The 16,319-nt window shown below is 44.8% G+C and overlaps 1 protein-coding gene across 7 annotated transcripts in view; it reads left to right on the top strand.

The window, feature by feature from the left end:
* The window catches only part of LOC147446300 (DNA polymerase eta-like), a 204,276-nt gene that overhangs the window by 115,034 nt on the left and 72,923 nt on the right, over window positions 1-16,319 (top strand). The gene's annotated exons all lie outside the window — the stretch shown is intronic.

The following is a 16,319-nucleotide window of genomic DNA, read 5'->3' as shown; positions in this document are numbered from 1 at the left end:
GCACCATGAACCATGGTGAAGAAGGGTCCAGGCTGCCACAGTCTCAAGAAAGCCTCACGGCGGCTCCCGCATGCGGTCAAAGCTACCTTGAAGGCGCTTGAATTGGCCCGTGAGAGTGTGGACCAGCTCCAGCCAGATGTCGCGTACAGTCTTCACTGGTGGGACAGGTCGAGCCTCGAAGATGCGAAAGCAGCGGGCTCTCCAAATGAACCACAATGTCAGGCCGCAGATGAGCTCCCAACAATACTCTCTATCACTACACCACTCTTGAGGGACGAGCTCCGTGCCAGGCTGAAGTGTAGGCATGGTTGGGCCAATCGGCATTGAAATCCGAGTAGTAAAAGGGTGGCTAGGCTCCGTTCAAAGTCATTAAGGCCCCACTTGACACTTTATAAGTTGGTGGGTAGTATGAAATCAACTCAAAAGGACAAACCGGACACATGGCAGCTTGGACACATGGTGGTCCCAGAACTCATTTGCAAGACACCCCAGCTGGGGGCGCTCAAAATTGAGAGAAATGGTTGAATTGGGCTGCCTTCTTCTTTATTGTGAAGCCTACAGTGTGTGTGAGTAGTGGGTGTAGGTTTACAGCTTTAACGGAAAGCTTGCCTTCTCCTTTGTTCTATGTAGAACGATGATTCCGCTCTCGTGCACCTCTCTCTCCTTTTGAATACAGATCGTGATGCCCAACTCCAGGGCTACTCATCTGTATGTACAGTTGTGTGGGTTTATGTGCGATTGCCGAGGCAAGAGCCTCTTGTACATGTACCGGATAAGCTAGTTGCTAATCCCCCGTAGGTATAGGTTGATTCATAGAGGCTTTTTGCGAGAGTCTCGTCCAAATCAAAGGGCAAGTAGCCCTACAGGTGCCGGAACTCGAGGGCTTGCTACGGATGCAATCGGCACGCGAAACGGAGCCCAAAATATAGAATTATAGCCTGCTGTGTTTTTTTGCATGTTTAGGATTTTGGCCATTTTATTTTCTTAACAGTCCGAGGAGCTTTGGGGAAGCTAGGGAATCGTCATACAGGTGTTTTGGTTCAAGTTAGAGTCTGAAAACAGAGAGTTCAACGTGTTGTAATTTCTCGCCATGTTTAGGAAAGTGCTCCAATGCACCGGAAAAGTCACCTTTTACATGGGGATTTTGTCTGTGAAGCCTTTTACAACTGTTATGCTGCTAAAATTGGGCTAGAGTAGGCCATTTTCAGCCCAATAAAAGTGGCACAGCACGTAGGAGTTTACAGGTTTTCTCCAAAGTTTAATCGGAATAAAGAAATATCGAAAGGGGCGCCAACCTTTGGGGCCAACCTGTTGTCACTGTCTACTTGGAAGCACACTAGCTGCCAAGGCGTGATTTGTTTTTGAAGTGTTGAATTCCAGTCATAGGTTTGTTCGTGAAGTTCCTTTGTGTCGTAAAGCTAAACAGTGTAAAGATAGGTGCCAATGTCTACCGCCCTTTAGTGAGTCTACGGGCCAGTTTCGTGGTTCCATCGCTGGGAGGGAATCACTTTTTTTTTAAAGATGTGAGCCTTGGTTGGTTTTCAATGTAGATACAAAGCATAAAAACTTGGAATTACACTATGGTTGACAGGATGAATGACACCAGGGAAGAGGGTTCCTCTTCATAGGACAGACAGGCTGTCCCTTTTGTGTTTGAGGTTGGCGAGGGTTCACGGCCATCACTGTTTGTACCTTTTGTTGATGTGAATGCTCCACAAGCTCAAGGTTTATGACTGGGCAACTAGATGAGGATGCGTTTAGGACACAATTGGTTGCCAATGTGAATGTGTTTTCTTGGTTGGTGCAGAATCCTAGGTTTATGGAATTTTTGCAAGCTCCACGAGTGTCACGACAGACAAGGAAACTTTCTCATGCAGTAGAGTCCATTGAGACTCAAGCCCAGGTTCCTTATGTGTCCCAGTAGGGTAGGGTGAATTTCCATGTTGCACGGTCAATTGGGGCTCCAAGACAAATTCGTTCTGTCGATGAACATGTGGTTAGGACACCAATTCCACATGCTTTACTAGTTCAGCCAACTAAATTTCAGAGTCCAAATGTTGATTTAAATGGACAGTGAGTTAATTTCCAGGCTATGCATCAGGTTTTCCACCAACCACGGTACATCCTGGGTATTTCGGGGGTGGATTTATGTTTCAAAGCTTGGCTAGTTATGCGCCTGGCAACCATCAGTACATGCGACAAATAATCTTTGGGGGTATGTAAGGCATGATGCCAAACCGCATGTATGGTAATATCAGCTTATAGCCAGGGTTTCAGTGTAATCAGGGCTAGTTTGGGGTGCCACATGCTGCTTTTGGTATGGCTGGTTTTTCCGACCAGCAGGCAAATATGGCACCAGGGAACTAAAATGTTAACGGCCAAGGGGCACAGATGATCCCACCACTGTACCCATGTTGTAGACACTTCCCTATGATAATTTGGGAGTGCTGGAAAAGCCAAAACCATACAAAGAAGGTGGTGCAGCTGTGAAGTTTGATACTTTCAACGATTTGAAGACAAGACGAAGGCTTACTTTCCTTCAACAATTTGATATGGCTTATGTAGGGGGGAATTTTACAGAGGCCTCCAACGTCAAGAAAGCTGCCATTTCTTGAAAGGAAATCCGTGTTCTGTTGATGCAAGGACAAGTACCCGCCACATGGTCTGCTTCAAGCTAATGTTTGCATTGGCATGGCTATTGAATGAATTTGAAGCTGATGTCATGATAGATTGGCACCAGCTCAATGTGGCTTCTTGCAAAATCCTAGAGGAGTATATTGGAAGTTTTGTGAAGTGTTGTGTCACAAAGTGATGACGTGGCAGACAACAGAAACCTTAATTTTTGCCAGAAACCCTAAAATTCCTGCAAACCCTAAAACTGCCAAAAACCCTAATTCGCAGCAAACCCTAATTTCTGGAAACCCTAACGGCTGGCTGAAACCCTAATTTTTGGCGCCAGTGCCACGTGGCAGGGGTGTACGGATTTTCCGGAAATTGCGCCGCAATTTGCGCTGGCAGCTTTTGGGCGTTGCTTTTTGCATAAAAGAGAGAGAACTTGCTTTTTTTTTTATAAAAAAAAAAAAAGAGACTCTCTAAGAGAGAGAACTGATGCTTTTGATTTTTAAATCTTTTGGGGCTCTGCTTTTGGGCATCCCTTGTAACCTTTAATTAGTGGTGAGGGCCTCACTTCTCAGGGCATCTGGATGCAGAGTCTGAGAGTGAAACCCTAACCGCTCTCTTGTACTTTGATGATTGATTAATATAAAAAGAAATACCGAAAGGGGCGCCAGTCTTTGGGGCCAATATCTCTAGGCACGGAACTCCGATGGGCCAGTGCAAATCTATTGTGATCTGTGAATTGTTTTGAAGTGGTTATTTGGTGTTGTCGCGGTTGATTCTTGACTTGGAGTGTCCATGTCTGTTACAGTGGTATCAGAGCACGGCCGATTTTTCTTCTATGGGAAATCCGATCCTCGATTTTTTTTTTCCGCGGCACCTATGGCTTCAAGCAATGATCAGTCGACTCCCTCTGCATTTGGAGATGCGGGCTGGGATCACAACGAAGATTCAGGCAGAGAGTATGGCCCGCCTTGGCCTACTTAGGCGGAGCGGCGAGAGATAGAGCGTCGCCAGTTGATCAGCGATGCAACAAAGATGATGCTCAATTTTGCCAAGGACCCGAAGATGGCAAAATATATGAACCAGACCTCTTTGGAAGAGGTACAGACGGAGTGGCAGAGAACCACAACACCACTCCCGAAACCCTCTCTCAAGAAACCTTCTGCCTCCAAGAAATATACGGAGAAGGAACTGGAGAACGTGGTTGATGCACGGATTGCTCAGCTTTTTGACGTGCAAAAGAAAGCCAAAAAGCACGACAAAAAGCAGAAGAAAAGCACTGACTTCCCGGGATATTTGGGTCGTCAGTCGACATTTGACAAGGCAAAGCAATTGAAGAAGCGCGTCAAGTTTGAAGGAGTACCCAGTTCTTCCTCTTCTTCTTCTGAGAGTTCTTCTAGCTCCTCGGATTAGAGCAAAGAAGACAGAAAAAGCAAAAAGCGAAGCAAGACACAAAGCTTCGGAAAGGGCAAGAAAAAGGCAAAGAAGGCTACATCTCACCCAGAGACTAACAGTTCTACTGAGGACTCGTCTACAGACAGCTCAGATTCCGATGACGAAAAGTTTTATGCGAACAAGAAGAATTTTTACAAAGCCAACCAGTATGACCTTCTCGAAGATAAAAGCAAGAAAGTCCGAGAGTTTAAGGAAGGTGGCCACTCGATCAAGTTTGATACTTTTTCAGGATACTCGGATGCTTCGAAGGCTGTGTCTTTTTTTCAGCAGTTTGACATCGCTTTCGTGGGAGGACGCTATTCAAAGCACTCCAAGATTCGGAGAGCTGCCTCTTACTTTAAGGGGAATGCTCGTACTTGGTGGTCCACGCTTCTTTTAAACAAGACTGCGCGAGTTAAATGGATGAAATTTAAGAAGCTTTTTATTTCTTCTTGGTTGACGCAAAAATATGAACGAGATGCACGAGTTGCTTGGAACCATCGTCGGATGACCAAGAAAGATACAATCAATGCTTATTGTGAAAGATTCTGGAACTCTTTTCTACCCGCCTCTTCATTCAAGAAGATCTCGTTCAGAGAACAGATTGAGCGGTTTACCTTGAGTCTACCTACAGAGATCCGAGATCACTGCTTGGAATAGAAGTCAGCTTCTATTCAGGAGTTGATGAGTCATGCGAAGCGGGGCTTTGCCATTCACTCTGGCAGTTTGACCTACCCCACAGATGAGGCCATGACACAACGAGCCGAACAGACTTTTGGGAATGAAAGTAGAAAGACTTTTGGTTTGCAATGACAGGGGTGTTCAGGGCAGGCGAGTGACGTTCTACTCGGGATCCCTTGGTACCACAAGAACTACGCTGTGGTTGACTATCGGGCCGAGAAAGCGACTTTGATAAATGAAGGGCTTAGAGATTGTACTTGATGAACTTCAGTTTTCTTACTCATTCTTTTGGAAGAGAACTGAACGATGGATAAAGGTTGAATATGTTTTGACCTGATCAAAAGAACGCCAAGATTTTTCTCCACACTCATGCCGATTGCTTTTCAGAGGGCTTTAAGATCAAACCATTGATCTGATATCTGGAAGCACGCCACCGAATCGGCCACCTTATCGTGTGAGCTGAGTACAGAATGAAAAGATTATGAACTCAGTGAAAGACCTCTTGGAAAAGGTTCTTGTCCAGCCTAGTACTTCACCGTATTGCTCTCCAGTGTTGTTGGTTTTGAAGAAAGACGGATCTTGGAGAATGTGCATCGATTATAGCACTTTTAACGAAATCACCATCAAGAACAGATTTCCGATTCCTAGGATCGATGATATACTCGATAGGTTACAGGGATCCTCGTGCTTTAGCAGGATTGACTTGAAGAGTGGATATCATCAGATCAGGATAGCGCCAGGAGATGTCTACAAGACAGCTTTTCGGACGACTTTTGGGTTATTTGAGTTTTGGGTGATGCCTTTTGGCTTAACCAATGCTCCTGCGACATTTAACCGGACGATGGATAGGATTTTTCGAGAGTACAGGCTATTTGTTGGCATTTTCTTTGACGACATCATTGTTTTCTCCAAGAATGAGGCAGAACACAGAGATCATCTGCTTCAAGTCTTTCAGGCATTACGAGAACACACATTAGTGATTAATGCTACGAAAAGTGAATTTTTCCTACCAGAGATACATTTTTTGGGACACATTGTGTCAACAGCAGGAGTGCAAATGAACCCGGCCAAGATAGAGACTATCCGTGATTGGCCGATTTGAGGAATGTCCATGAAGTTAGAAGCTTCTTGGGACTGTGTTTGTAGTACAGGCGGTTCATACGAAAGTTTGCAGAGGTTGCTTCCCCTTTGCATACCTTGACAGAGAAAGGAGTACCTTTTTCGTGGGGACCCACAGAGGTGACTGCCTTTCAGACATTGAAAGAGAAATTGACTACGGGACCTATTTTGACTTTGCCGGACTTGCAGAAGTCATTTGAAGTATATTGTGATGCTTGTGGTCGTAGTCTGGGTACGGTCTTGATGCAAGAAGACCATGTCATAGCTTACGAGAGCCGTTTGTTCTCTAGGCCGGAGATGACAGCACAAATCTATGGGAAAGAGCTTTTGGCGGTTATCCACGCTCTTGCTCAGTGGCGGCATTACCTACTCGGAGCGGATTTCACTGTCTTTACAGACCATCAGAGTTGGCGCTACTACTTCTTGTCACAGAAGCAGCTTTCGGAAAAGCAGATGCGGTGGGTGAACATCTTGTCACAGTTCCACTTCCAGATTGTCCATGTGCAGGGACAGAAGAATGTGGTGGCGATTGCTTTGTCTCGAAAACCGTTGGTTCTGGCTATTTCCGCGATACATCATAGGAGCTTCGAGGATATGGTCGATCAGTATGCCACAGATACAGATTTTGCAGATAATTTCACACGGATACGAGATGGGGAGACAATAGCGGGATACTCCCTTCGGGAAGCCTACTTGATGAAAAAGACTATGTTGTGCGTTACACAGCAGTTGAGGGAAAAGGTTATGATTGATTGCCACTGTCCACCTTTTACGGGTCAGCGCGGAATTGCTACCACCATGAAAGGGGTAGAGAGAGATTTCTTTTGGCGGAGACTGAAGAAGGATGTGGAAGAGTTTGTGCGCAGTTGCTTGGTATGCCAGAAGGTCAAGTTTGATAGGCATAAGGCACAGGGATTGTTACAGCCTTTACCCATACCCACCCGCCCCTGGGAAAATATTGAAATGGATTTCATCTTTTTTGATCTCCCGAGAATACAGAATGATCACGATGATTTTCCGATTACATGGCACGCCTGAGACGATTGTCTCCGACAGAGACCCCAGATTTATGAGTTTGTTTTGGAAGGCAATTTGGGAGAACATAGGCACGCGGTTGCAGTTCTCGTCATCGTTCCACTTGCAGACTGACGGGCAATCTGAGATTGCCAATTCAGTGATTTTAGATTTATTGAAGTCTTGTATCTCGCATCAGAAGACTCAATGGGAAAAGAACTTACCTTTGGTGGAATTTGCCTACAATAACACGATACACTCTTCGACCGGGAAGACGCCATGTGAGATTGTTGAAAGTGCTGCAAAGGTTCCATCCTTCCTGAGCACGAAAGATTAGAAATTTGAAGCGGATGAATATTCGCGAGATTTGGATACGGCTTTTGCGAAGGTTCGTGAGACTTTGCAGGAGTCTCAAGAACGACAGAAAAAGGCAGCGGATCGCCATCGTCGCGACTGGAAACTGAAGGAGGATGATTGGGTGCTCTTACTTTTGGGAAGGCACGCCTAAGAAAGAAAAAGGGAAAGGAGAGGCTTTTTCCAAAGCTTAGTATGTGATACTATAGACCTTTCCAGATTACTGACAAGATAAATGATGTCTCCTTCCGATTGAAACTGTCAAATACTTGGAGGATTCACAATGCATTGCATGTGAGTCTCTTGAAACCTGTTAAGGGTGATGTGCCTGATGATGGGGAGCCTGATGAGCAACCCAAAGTGGAAGAAAACGAGGAGATCCTTGTTCCTGAACAGATTTTGGCACATAATGATACGAAGAAAGGTAAAGTTCGAAGGCAGTTCTTGGTTAAGTTCAATAACTTTCGTGCATTTGATGCGAAGTGGATGGAGGAGGAGGACCTAGCAAATACTCCTCGGATTGTGAAACTTTACCTCGATGCTTTTGGTTTAGCATAGTCTACTCCAAATGGAACCCAGAATTCAGCTTGGCCGAAGATCTGGTGCAGTGGGATGCACAAGAGTGGAGTTACTCCACTCCTTTGTCAACAGATGCCTCGATTTTGATACTAAAGTCACTGATGTCTCTTTGAGCTTCAGGGATACTGAGAGCTGACAGTATTCTGTTGGATGACTTTATGAAATGGAATTCCTGATTATGATACTGATTTGTTCTTGACTTCTTGTGAGTGCAGGAACTGATAGCCGAAATGACTGCAGCATTTTGGCCTGATTGATCTCGAATAGACATGGTTGCAATAGGGGTTAGTCAATCGGACATCGTTGAGGTCCCGATTGGACCTAGATGTGATTGCTAGCTACATTGCCGATAAATCATGGTCTAAGATCCGAATGAATGTTGAATGTCATGTGATGTCCTGTGATGTCTTGGTGATGTCCTGTGATGTCGTGTGATGTGACTGTCGATTTTGTACATGTGCTAGATGTGTGTTCCTAGTACGTAGGTACTAACAGTCAGTGTCTGCTAAGATGGTTTTGCAGGCGTAATCGCGGTCGATTACAATGCTTTCAAGAGGGGGGTATGTCACAAAGTGATGACGTGGCGGTCAAGAGAAACCTTAATTTCTGCCAGAAACCCTAAAATTCCTGCAAACCCTAAAAACTGCAAGAAACCCTAATTTGCAGCAAACCCTAATTTCTGGAAACCCTAACCGCTGGCTGAAACCCTAATTTCTGGCGCCAGTGCCACGTGGCAGGGGTGTACAGATTTTCCGAAAATTGCGCAGCAATTTGCGTTGGCAGCTTTTGGGCGTTGCTTTTTGCATAAAAGAGAGAGAACTTGCTTTTTTTTAATTAAAAAAAAAAAAGAGACTCTCTCTAAGAGAGAGAACTGATGCTTTTGATTTTTAAAGCTTTTGGGGCTCTGCTTTTGGGCATCCCTTGTAACCTTTAAATTAGTGGTGAGGGCTGCACTTCTCAGGGCATCTGGATGCAGAGTCTGAGAGTGAAACCCTAACCGCTCTCTTGTACTTTGATGATTGATTAATATAAAAAGAAATACCGAAAGGGGCACTAGTCTTTGGGGCCAATATCTCTAGGCACGGAACTCCGTCGGGCTAGTGCAAATCTATTGTGATCTGTGAATTGTTTTGAAGTGGTTATTTGGTGCTGTCGTGGTTGATTCTTGACTTGGAGTGTCCAAGTCTGTTACATGTTGCTTTTAGTAATTTCCTATAGGTTTGTGCCATTGACAGAGCAACTTGAGAAGTATTGTTGTGGGCTGCCTAAAGGGCTTAGTAACTACTATACAAAGAACAGAGTGGCCACCCTTACTCAGCTTATGAAGTTGCCAACATTGGTCATGCCTTGTTGAAGGGAGAGGATAGTGGATTCTAGGGCAATGTGAAAGGGGGTCAACCAAAGAAAAATTTAGCAAAGAAGCCCTTTGTGAAAGCGACTCCTGAAGCGTCCTAGGGGTCAAAAAAGGGAGAGAAGGGTAAGGACTCAGCTGAGATGTCTGGACGACAGACAAAGAAACAGAAAGGGAAGCCTTTTGTGCGAAAGTCATTCGAAGAAGGCTTTAATGGCTGAGAATAAATGCTTTATTTGTGAGCAGCCTGGTCATTTTGCTGCAGATTGTCCACAGAGGAAGATGCATGTCAGGAGGCTGTGACAACCACTAACTTTAGTTGTTAGTTTTTTTTCCTTGATTTTTATTTAAATTCTGGGACCCTCTTTTTGAAGTCACAAATGGCCGGACATTGTATGTACAGTGTGAAACGGCTGATGGCCAAGAGTTTCACCCATAGCTATGAAGGCCTGGTTGCCACGAGTTGGTTGGGCCAATCGACACTGAAATCTGAGAAGTAAAAGGGTGGCTAGGCTCAATTCAAAGTCATTTAGGCCCCACACACACTTTATAAGTTGATGGGTACTAGGAAATTAACCCAAAAGGGCACATGGCAGCTCCAGAACTCACTTGTAATACACCTCAGCTGGGGGCGCCCAAAATTGAGAATTGGGCTGCCTTCTTCTTTATTGTGAAGCCTACAATGTGTGTGTGAGTAGTGGGTGCAGGTTTACAGCCTCAATGGAAAGCTTGCCTTCTCCTTTGTTCTATGTAGCACGATGATTCCACTCTCGTGCATTTCTCTCCCTTTTGAATACAGAATCGTGATGCCTAGCTTAAGGGCTACTCATTTGTATATACAGTTGTGTGGGATTATGTGCGATTGCTGAGGCAAGAGCCTCTTGTACAGGTACCGGATTAGCTAGTTGCTAATCCCCTGCAAGTACAGGCTGATTCCGAGAGGTTTCTCGCGAGAAATCTCGTCCAAATCAAAGGGAAAGTAGCCCTACAGGTGCAGGAACTCGAGGGCGTGCTAGGATGCGACTGGCATGCAAAACGGAGCCCAAAACAGAGAATTACAGCCCTTTCATTTTCTTAACAGTCTCAGGAGCTTCAAGGAAGCTAGGAATTGTTGTACAAGTGTTTGGTGCAAGTTAGAGTCGGAAAACAAAGAATTCAGCGTGCTGTAATTTCTCACCAGGTTTAGAAAAGTGTGCTAATGCACCGGGAAAGTCACCTGTTGCATGGGGATTTCGTTTGTGAAGCCTTCTACAACTGTTATGTTGCCGAAATTGGGCTAGAGACAGGTTTGTTTGTGAAGTTCCTTTGCTCGTAAAGTTAAAGAGTGTAAAGATCGGGTGAATGCCAAAGTCTACCGCCCTTTAGTGAGTCTACAAGCCGGTTTCATGGGGCAGCTTTAACCGGCCTGTTCAATCCAAAAAGGGCGGTAGACTTTACTTCAAACCTTGATTTAGCTTTCACCCATTATTAGTCGTCTATTTTACCTGCGCTATAGTGACACAAGAGAGGGGAATGAGATACAGATGCTAGAATGCACCTGTATGAGAAGACCGACACCAGATTGGCCCCTAACTTAGGCGCCCCTTTCGGTATTTCTTTATTCTTTAAAAGAGGGAATAAATGCTGTGGATCCCTACAAGCTGCCCCACACAAACTTGGCTGAATTTCAACTGTTCCGGCCTGATTTCGGCAGCATAACTGTACTAGGACCCTTCACAGTTAGTATTCCCACGCATTGACTGACTTTCCCGACGCATACAGGCACTTTGCAAAACCTGGCGAGAATCTGCAGCACGCTGAATTCTCTGTTTTCAGCCCTGAAAATGCGCCAGATCACCTGTACAGCGGTCCCCTTGCGTCCCCGAACCTCCTGGGGGTATTAGGGTCCGTTTAGGGCCAAAACCCTAAACCTACAAAAATACACAGCAGGCTGTAATTTACTGTTTCGGGCTCTGTTTCGCATGCCGGTCGCATCCGTAGCAAGTCCTCAAGCTCCCGCACCTGTAGGGCTACTTGCCCTTTGAATCGGACGAGATTTCTGGCGTGAAACCTCTCCGAATTCACCTGAACCTGCGGGGGATTAGCCGCTAGCTAATCCAGTACTTGTGCAAGAGGCTCTTGCCTCGGCAATCGCGCATGAACCCACACAACTGTACATTGGTCAAATGAAGAGCCCACTAGAGGGGCATAACATACTGCCAAAGGGGAGAGAGAGGGCATTGCGTAGCGTGCAGGGCATCACTCCTGGCACCGCACTGTGCATAAGAGGGAAAGCAAGCACTCCATAGCTCTTAACCTGTGACAAAAACTGAAAATGAGGCTCTCCCCCTCCTAAATTCAGCGCCACTTCTTGTTGCATGAGGCAAGTGCACCAGAAGGTGCCACTTGGCACATTTATAAGCATTTTCCCGTTTCGGGGTTGCCGTCTAAAAATATCCCAACCGGTTGCCCAGTTGACTTCACGGCAGAGTAAGAAAATGTTCCCCTTGTCATTCCGGAGGTTATGACAAGGGGAACATTTCCCCCTCCTAAATTCAGCGCCACTTCTTGTTGCATGAGGCAAGTGCACCAGAAGGTGCCACTTGGCACATTTATAAGCATTTTCCCGTTTCGGGGTTGCCGTCTAAAAATATCCCAACCGGTTGCCCAGTTGACTTCACGGCAGAGTAAGAAAATGTTCCCCTTGTCATTCCGGAGGTAATGATGTCAACACATTTTCAGGTCCCAAAATAGCAGTTACCTAAATTTTAGGAGATGCTGCCATTGTATCTTTCTAGGTCATCCGACCCTCTTTGTACACTGCGGCCACATCCAGAACTGAAATGTAGCCTCTGTAGCAAAGGATTCCACTTTGGCTAGTCAATGACCCCACTTGGCTAACCATAGTCCTTGTCCAACCTTAGTGCTCTCTTGCCCTCAGGCCTGGACTCCCTCTGGACAGTTCCACACTAGCTATGCAATGCAGGGCAGTTAGATTTCCCGAGGGGTGTTTCCAAAAAGTGAAAGTAAATAAATAATAAGAAAGAAATCAACAAAAAGGATAGATAGTAGTCACACGCTGGTGACAGCAGCTACTGTTAACAATGTCTTTTGAGTTTTTGTGTATGTAGATGTAATCCAAGACGATTACTCTTCTCTAAGAGGAGGTATGTGACGAGCCTCTGACGTGCCAAGCCTACCCAAACATAAGCAATGGCCGAGACCCATATGCCTCGACCGGAGAGGATTTTAGGCTTGACCTGAAATCGCAATGCAAACGCGCCATAAATATGAGGGCTTATGGATAAGCTCCGTGGCAGCGTACCTACTACAGATGTCGTGGCAGATTAGGACGTTGGGATGCTTTTTGGCCTACAGTTTGAAAGCAGATGAATCTCGTCTTTTTTAGTCCGTGTGAAACTAATGAGTGAGTTTAAAAGTTGCTTTTGAAGACCCAGTGCCTTAAAATCTGAGCGTAGTGTGCCATTGTAATTCAGTTCAGAGACTGCAGGTTTGCACAAACGGTTGTAGACTCTTGAACTAATTAATAAAGAAATACTACTAGGGATGCTCAACTTGAGCGCCAACCTTTTCCAAAGGGAAATTATGTGTCTCCCGTGCCATATCTAATCTCCCAAGTGTTTTTTTTCTGTTCAGTACAAGTCTTTCATCCATACTGATTAGCAAAAAGGAGTGTACATGGTCAAACGACCAATCAAACAACTATGTACAAAGGCTAGAAGTCCAATATTGAACATGAACAATGAACATGAAAAGCCCTTTCGACAATTAGCTAGTACACTTGGGGTGTTGGAGCTTGGTCCACTCTCACGGGCCCAGCATGGCACGTGCACATCTAACCCTATGTGCATGTGGACAAGCTAACTCCTACTCCTAAGGTTAAGGACAACCCTAGGAAGTGTTTGTGAGCTTGTGTTTAGGACGTGCATGTCCAGGCACTTTAGCGTGCACATGATTACCGCTAGTGTCTGCCAGGTGTAGGCACCAGGGAGTGGTCGCTTTTAGTCCCTAGTACCAGGCCTAGATAGAATATATGAAGCACCTCTTATTAGTTGGTTTACTAACTTACTAATAAGTGACGTTCTGCATAATAATTGCAGTCGTGGGGCCTTATGCTTGATCCTGCTCAACCTAACAATCAAATGCTATATAAGAGGCCCGAGGATTCACCCTTTGAGGGCGGAGAGGAGTAGAACCTAGTACATGGGTAGTCAGTGCTCCTTCACGCCCAGTACCCTGGCATTGTTGCCATAGCCTCTGCGTCCCCTTGGCGTTTTTCTTTTAGCACCACCAACCCTAGCGTTTTTCATGCAACAATACCAGACTAGCACTCGTAGACTCAGATCAGCCATAGTGACAATAGTTTTCAGCCCATAGGCTCACAGATAAGCCAACGTTTTCAGATTTCAGCCCTTATCCGCCATCATCATCTGGACCCTCAACATCAGCTATAGCAGATCAGCCCATAGCCTTGTCGTCAGTTGCAAATCCCATTAGCTCCACTAGGGTTTTGCATTTTCAGCCCTTGGCCTCTTGGATCCAATAATCAATAGCAAGATCTCGTTAGCATCTTAGCATCTAGGACCTTTGTATGTGCATTTGTGCTATCTAAAGTAAATACCTCTCTAGGGATAGAGAGGGGGGGCCCCTTGGAGGGGGGTTTGGGACCCCATCTGGTGTTAGTCTTCTTTCTCTCTCTATCACTCATAGAACCTTCTCTCTCTTCTTTTGCAATCATTCGCACATCTATCTCATGAACCTAAAGAAACCTTGAGTACGTATTGAGCACTAGTTATGAGTTATCACCATAAATCAGTCCGCTACACATAACATAGCACTTTGTGTCGAGATGGCTTAAGTCAACAGGATGATCGTGATTCAGGAGGGCCGACCTAGACTTCAGCCCGCCACATAGTTTGTATCTCAGGAGTGGAGTAGAGATAGAGAGAGTTGTTGGGAGCTCATCTGTAGCCTGACACTTTGGTTCAATTGGAGAGGCCCGGTATGTCCGCATCTTCGAGGCTCGACCCATCCCACTGGTGGAGATTGTACGAGACATCTTGTTGGAGCTGATTCATACACTTAGGGGGTAGTCTGAGAGTTTTTAGAGAAGCTTCGAGTGCATGCCAGAGGGCCGTGAGGTCTTCTTGAGTTTTGGCGATCCGGCCCTTTCTTCACTACAGCTCATGGGGCACCTAGATGGCAATACCGCCCACCAGTCTGGTGGTTTCCTCCTCCCATATCTTCATTTAGCCATCATTGTACATATCTAGTTTTCTCATTGGGAGTCTCCCCACCTTTTGATGTAGCCCCTTTCTGGTAGGGGCAGTTTATAGTCCATTGGGTAGGTTTTTCAACTAATGGAAGGACCTTTTTCTTGCCAAAACAAAAAAACATGATAAGCCCATGACCAACATGGCAAGGCGTTAAGCTAGAGAATCAAACAATGAATGTCGCCGCCAAGATGCCATCCTTTCAAACTTGTGTATTTGCCATTGGAATGACTCCATCAATGGTGAGGGAATATACACTTCAAAGAAGAATACCTCTCAACTAGAATACATGCGTTTGAACACCACTTGCACCATAAAAAATAAAGGCATTCCTTGTGGTCCAAATAGGCCAAAAACCCTAGTAACGAAGGGTATCGAAAAACATTTGAAAATGCTGAGGATGACATGCATGAGAGTGCTTTCCGAATAGCCAATTACAAGGGGACAAAGATTCACGAGCAACATCAAACCAGATAGATGAAACGAACGTTGGTAAGAGAGCAAGTAATGAAGCAATGTCTATTGTCTTATGTGAACATGGTGCATAATAAACACATGCGAGAGGCACCTAGCGGGGCAATACTTTCTAGAAGCAAAACTCCGACACTGCGTGTCTCTCGTCTAGTATGTGATGTACTCTCTTTCAAGTTCAAGTGTTAGCTGTTTCGATTCATACCGCAGATCTCGGAAACTTTTTGATAGTTCTAAGGAGGATTTATCCTCTTCTAAGAGTTTAGACTCTGATGAGGAGATGTTTTATTCTAAGAGGAAGCACTTTTATAGAGACAGTCAATACGACTTTCTCGAAGATAAGAGCAAGAAGACCAAAGAATTCAAGGAGGGCAGGCAAGCGATAAAATTTGATACCTTTTTCAAGTTTCAACGATATGCTAATCAAGGCTTTGCTATCCATTCAGGTAACTTGACTTATCCAACAGATCAACCTTCGACAAGTGATGACAGAAGCAGAAGAAAGAAAGATGCACGTCCCAGACTGATAGAGGAAGGGAGACGAATACCTCAAAATGGGGAAGTGTTTTGATTGCGGAGAACAAGCACACATATCTGCGTGGTGCCCCCAAAAGGCACAAGAATGAGAACAACTGATAGATTGAAATAGACTTGGGTGAGCAGATACTCGCTCTAGAACAGATACTGGATAGAAATTTGAAAAAGATACTACTGAGCTGATAGAATTTTGTTTTATGACTTTATGAATGAATAATTTTGAAATGAGAAATTTCCGAAGATGACTTTGATTTATGTATGAAATTAATGTTTTCTGGAAGATCTTGCTATTTGTGTACAGATAATAGGTGAAATCGAGAATGAGATGATAATGAATTGGGAGCAATGACAACTCCAAAATGAACCTGATCACGATTCTAGATAAGAATCATAAATTTTGAATCATGATGATGAATGATTGAATGAAACTGTGGTAAGCGCATCAACAGTTCCTAGGGATGAGATGGCTACACAACAATAAGAAGACTAGAACTGAACGATTGAAACACTATGTTCAATATGAACTCCGTATCTGATTGATGAACTGGAATTCCTGGAACTGAATCTAATTTTTGATTATTCACACATGTGATTGTGCTTGAGTGCAGGATTGAAAGATGGAATGATTGACGAAATGACTGCAGCATTCCAGTCTTGAGAAGTCTATGGATATGCTCGCAATAAGAATTAGTTAATCCGACATCAGTGAGGTCCGGTGTGGATCTAAATGCGATTGCTAAATACGTTGCCAGGAATCATGGTCCTAGATTTGGATGGATTTTATGTGATATGGTTTGAATGTGATCTGATGTGATGCGATTGTTTACTTTGTACAAGTGCTGGATTTGTGTCGTCTAGTGCGTCGGTACTTAGAGTCAGTGTCTACT

The sequence above is a fragment of the Adiantum capillus-veneris genome, chromosome 12, assembly GCF_014529385.1.
Source record: "Adiantum capillus-veneris isolate H3 chromosome 12, ASM1452938v2, whole genome shotgun sequence".
NCBI lineage: Eukaryota > Viridiplantae > Streptophyta > Polypodiopsida > Polypodiales > Pteridaceae > Adiantum > Adiantum capillus-veneris.
This window is presented reverse-complemented; position numbering and strand designations above follow the sequence as displayed.